Here is a 5,565-nt window from a genome sequence, read left to right as displayed (position 1 = left end):
GAGCATATATGCATGCACCACATAGGGTTTCAGCCAGAAACAGAGGGCTCACTTAAATTTGATAATTTGAAGAAAGTTTAATGAAGGAACTACTTACATTGCTATGTACAGGGTGTGGGGAAACCCAAAAAGAAAGTACAAGATTCCAGAATAATGCAGAATCCTGGGCTGGTAATTAAACTACTTTACAAACTCTAAGCCTAAAGGAGAAGAGGAGACTGCTGTTATTAGAACCTGGAGAGAAAGAGGAATGTGTAGAAGGGTGGCTAATAGAAGCTGGAATCTTAAGTCAGTTGGACCAGTCCATGCCACCCTACAGGGAATTTCCTGTAGGGAATGAATGAATACTAGACCTCACTGTCCTCCCTTTCCTAGTATCTTGTCTTTGTTTCCAATGAGCCAAACCCACCCAACAAGAAGCCAGAGAGCAGTGAAGCCCCATGGTGTAATACACACAGATGTGTCTTAGCGGGCACAGAGAAAAGTGAAGCATGGATATGGAAGGGGCAAAGGGAAGATAACCACCTACCATTTGATTTGTATGTTCATCAGAACTGGCCATGGTCTTATACTCCATCAGATCAGGAATCTGAGGGAAATTCCACACAAATTTTATTTATAAATATTTACTTATAGGAATAAATAATGTCTCAAATAGTAATAAAAAGTACAGGATTTAATAGTTATACGAAGATGAAGGGAAAGATCTTTAGGAAAGATTGCCAACTAATAATTGTAAAAAGTAATGAAAGAATTAGAAAATCACTATTTTGTAGCCAACTTAATTGATTCAAGCAGTCAATGAATGCTACAATAATTGGCTGAAAATATTGTTAGGAGAGAGAATCCCTACATAGTCTCCAAATTTAATTCACTAATTAATTTCAGTGGAGGACAATGTCCCTTTACAATTGAGAAATCTGGTGGAAATCACCTAACCAAAACACCAAACAAACTTAACACATCAGTAATGGGACAGACTGACATCGTGCACCTCCTTTTATAAGACACTGGGAAGAACAAAACATCATCTATGCAGTTTTCCTCCCCAAAGAGGTTTATCTGGATCTAGATATGATGAATCCAAATTTCAGGACATTCTACAAAACAACTACCCGGACTCTTTAGAAATATCAATGACATGAAAGACAAAGGGAGAGGGAACATTTTGAGATTAAATGAAGCTAAAGCAATAAGAGACTAACCGCAATGCATGATCTTTGACTGGATCTCAAATTGAAAAAAAAACAAGAAAAAACAAGAGCCATTAGTATATATATATAATATCATTGTATTAATGTTAAATTTTGTGAGTATGATAATGGTATTGTGTTTAATATTTGGTTTTAGGAGATAAATGCTAAATTACTCGAGAGTAAATTGGTTTGTGTACTTATATTCTACTAAAGTTCACTCATTCTAAAATATACTTTTAAATGATTCAGCAAAAATATATATTTGCAATCATATATATTTATTTTGTATATATCATATACACTAGAATACAGATTACATTAACAAAAATTATATTTTCCCTTCTTTAACCTCAGCACTATTGAAATTTTATTTATTTATGTATTTTAAGTTTATTCATTTATTTTGAGAGAGCAAGCAAACAGGGAGGGGCAGAGAGAGAGAGGAGAGAGAGAGAGTCTAAAGCAGGCTCAGCACTGTCAGCGCAGAGCCTGACATGAGGCTTGATCTCACGAACCGTGAGATCATGACCTGAACCAGAAACAAGAGTTGATGCTTAACTGACTGAGCATCTGGGCCCCAACACTACTGACATTTTAGTCTGGAAAATAATTCTTTATTGTGGAGAACTGTCTTATACGTTGTAGGATGTTCAGCAACACCTCTGTTTTCTACCCACAAGTCACCTATAGCATTTCCCTTCCTTAAAGATAATTGTAATGCCCGAGGTCGCGAAACCCCCCACAAGAGACCACCAGAGTCGTAAGTCAAAGCCAAGCGGCAAGGGTCGTTTATTGCAGGTTCGAACCTGGACCTCTGCGCACTGGTCGCCAGTGACGCTGAGAGGCCCCGATCAGGGTTGGTACAGCGTTTTTATAGACAGAGACAAATAGCACAGGGGAGGTTTCAAATTATGAGGGGCCTGATTAGTTGGTTATAAAGTAAGGACATTTGTTGTTCTCTGATTGGGCGTCCTTTGTCTGTTCTTTGGTGGGAAGGCTTTGTCCGTTACTTGTGGCAGGAGGAAAAGGGGGAAGGGGGAAGGGGGTAGGGGAGGAATGTGTTAAGCAAGCAGGTTTACAGAAGCAAGAAATGCCGGTTAGTTTGTGTACAATCACTTATTCTATTACATATCAGACTACATTCAGGAAAGGTTTCACAATAGACTTCTCAGCAATTGTATTTCTTATCAAAGATCCACAATAAGCAGAAAAGAGAACTTAGCTTTAAACTAAGGCAGGGCTGTCATTTGAATTTAAAGCTGTTCTTTTCAATAATAACAAAAAATATGTCCAGACATTGTCATATGTCTGCTGAGGAACAGGCACAAAATCACCACTGGTGTATGTCTAAGTATACCTGTATATCTATATCTAGCTAGCTAGCAACTAATAGAAAGCAATATAGGTAGGTAGGTAGGTAGGTGTGTGGGTTGGTAGGTAGACAGGAAATATTTCAAAATACTAACAATTAGCAGTTAGTAAATATAAGAGGAGATATGTATGTTCATTATGTTATTCTTTCCAAAATTCCATCGTTACAAAAATTTCACAATTAAAAAATGTAAGGGAAAAGTAAATCAAATAACACATCAACTAAATCAGCAAACAAATGTAACACAAAAATGAGAACACCAAGAAAAACATAACATGTAAAATATTACATGACAGTCTAACTTTGACCCACTTTCCTTCTCTCATTACTTCCTTTGGTTTACTTTTGATAGCCAGAAAATCTGTTCATATATATTTTCTTTCTCTTTCAAATGGTCAAACACAGGGGCGCCTGGGTGGCTCAGTTGGTTAAGCATCCAACCTCAGCTCAGATCATGATCTCTTGTGAGTTCGAGCCCCACGTTGGGCTCTGTGCTGACAGCTCAGAACTTGAAGCCTGCCTCAGATTCTGTGTCTCCCGCTCTCTCTGCTCCTCCCCCACTCATACTGTCTCTCTCTCTCTCTTTCTCTCTCTTTTTCAAAAATAAATAAACACTAATTTTTTTTTTAAATTATCTAACACAGACCACTTATTTGGCACAGAGGTAGCCCTCAAACATCAGCTGTTAACAGTGTCATCTCTAGTCATGTCCTATTTATAAAAAATAATCAAACTGATATACAAACTAAGAAATCCTACCCTGAAAGGGCAGTCGTTTGAATGAGCACACCCTTCCCAGTCAGCCTGTTCCAGGCCAACCTTCCTTCCTTCTCTTCCCCCATTTGTCAGTGTCTCTTCTTGTTCAGAACTCCTGAGTTTAATAAACGACTCAGGTCATTCAGCTTCAGCTAATTTTAACTCAGTCATTTAAGCTAAAGCTTAATAATTTTGCCAAGCTGGTGTTTTAGAATCAGACCACTATGATGAAAAAAGAAAAAGAAGCAGCACAACGTGGGCCATTAATTGCCTTTATTTCCCCCCTTCTAACCCACTGCTATCCTTACACCCTGTGAAAGGAGTAAAGGAAACCTCGTTGGAAATGGAGTGGGGGAGCCTGAAGGGGGCGCTCACATGCTTACCACTCCTTGCAGTCTGCACCACCAGCAAGAAGGAAGAGGATTCTTACCTTGACAAGGGAGGACCCTTTTCACATAAGAATTTTATCTCCTGCCTTTAAGGAAAAGATAGGAAGATCCCTATCTGTCCCAACAACAACGCACTAACCACCTCCTACAGCCAATGAGAAACCGTCATAACCTCCAACTCTTCTTCAATGAACTTGTGTTCAAAACATGCCTCTCCAATTCCCCCCCCCCCCCACAAAGCCTAGTAAAATCTGACCTTCTTTTTGTCTTTTGGGACTTGCCTGTGGTTCGTCACAGTTTGCTTGTCCCCAGGGGCAAATTCCTCTGCTATTCTCGAATAAATTCATTTTGCTAGTAAAGTAACTGGCTATTATATTTTTAGGGTTGACACTCTGAGCTTTGTGACCACTCATAACCTCTGAAACATTAAATCTACTCATCAGCTTTCCGTTCAGTGAAGTCCACTTGTTCTGGCTCTTTGACCTCAAAGAACCTATAGTCCTCCATTTTCTTCTTTTAGTTTCACTTCTTTTCCACTGCTTAGCCTCCATGTTCCATCAGTAAAGAATACTTTTAAATTTTTTTAACTTCTACTTAAAATTTTTTTTTAAATTCTTTTAGAGAGCGAGCGAGAGCAGGAACGGAGGAAAGGAGTCGAGGCCGGGGATGGGGGGAGAGATAGAATCTTAAGCAGGTTCCACACTCAGGCTCCCCAAAGTGGGGCTTGATCTCACAACCCTGGGATCATGACATGAGCCAAAATTAAGAGTCTGATGTTCATCCGACTGAGCCACCCAGGTGTCCCAATAAAGAACATTTTTAATAAATAAGCTTAATTCTGTCATCATTTCACTGATACTGCCAGGAAAGTACACCATCCTTGTGATTGATCAATGACACTGTCTTACTGTCATTCCCATCGCACTCAGGCTGAACACTGCTGGAAAAAATGACATTGCTAGAGAATTGGTTTCCAGTGAAATCCATAAAATCCAGGCTCATTGGGGCCATTGATCCTGCCCAGTAATCTTCTAATTCTCTCACTAATATTTTAAGCATTTTTCACTCTTTTCAAACCTCACACCGCCTGCCCAACTCACCAACATTCCATGTCACATTTGACAGATGTTTTTATCTCCTTTTCACAAAACAGATGTCATCACATTGAAGCCCTTTAACTTCCCAACACAAAACATTCCAATGTCCCTGGATCCACACCTCTGCTTTCCTCTTTCTTTCTAACCAATGGAGAAAGTGTTCCCTTCATATTAAAGCCCATCTTCTAGGGGTGCCTGGGTGGCTCAGTCTGTTAGGCCTTCAACTTCAGCTCAGGTCATGATCTCAGGGTTCATGAGTTTGAACCCCACATCAGGCTGACAGCTCAGAGCCTGGAGCCTGCTTGGGATTCTGTGTGTGTCCCTCTCTCTGTCCCTCCCCTGCTTGCTCTCTCCCTGTCTCTCTCTCAAAAATAAGTAAACATTAAAATTTTTTTTAAAAAATAAAGCCTATTTTCTAGGCAGGTGCTCTTGATCCCATCCCTTTCTGTTCCTCAACAAATGGATATTTCAGTTTTCCATGTTTCCTCTCTATTGGCTCTTGCTGCCATCATTCCCAAAGAGCACAGACAAGCAAACCTGTCTCACCAACTAGTGGTCTGCCCTTTCCCATGCTGCCAGAATGGTGGAAGAACTTCCCTAAACTTGCTCTCTTTCTTTTGATATACCCCCAAACCTAACTTTTCACTAAAATTCACAAAATTAATGTTACTAGTGAATTTCACATCTTTTAAAACCCAATGTCACCTTAGATCTTAGATTTGGTTTAATCCCCAAATCTCAGAAGTAAAAGGGAG

Source organism: Panthera leo, chromosome A2 (assembly GCF_018350215.1).
Source record: "Panthera leo isolate Ple1 chromosome A2, P.leo_Ple1_pat1.1, whole genome shotgun sequence".
Classification (NCBI taxonomy): domain Eukaryota; kingdom Metazoa; phylum Chordata; class Mammalia; order Carnivora; family Felidae; genus Panthera; species Panthera leo.
Note: the sequence above shows the minus strand (reverse complement) of the source record.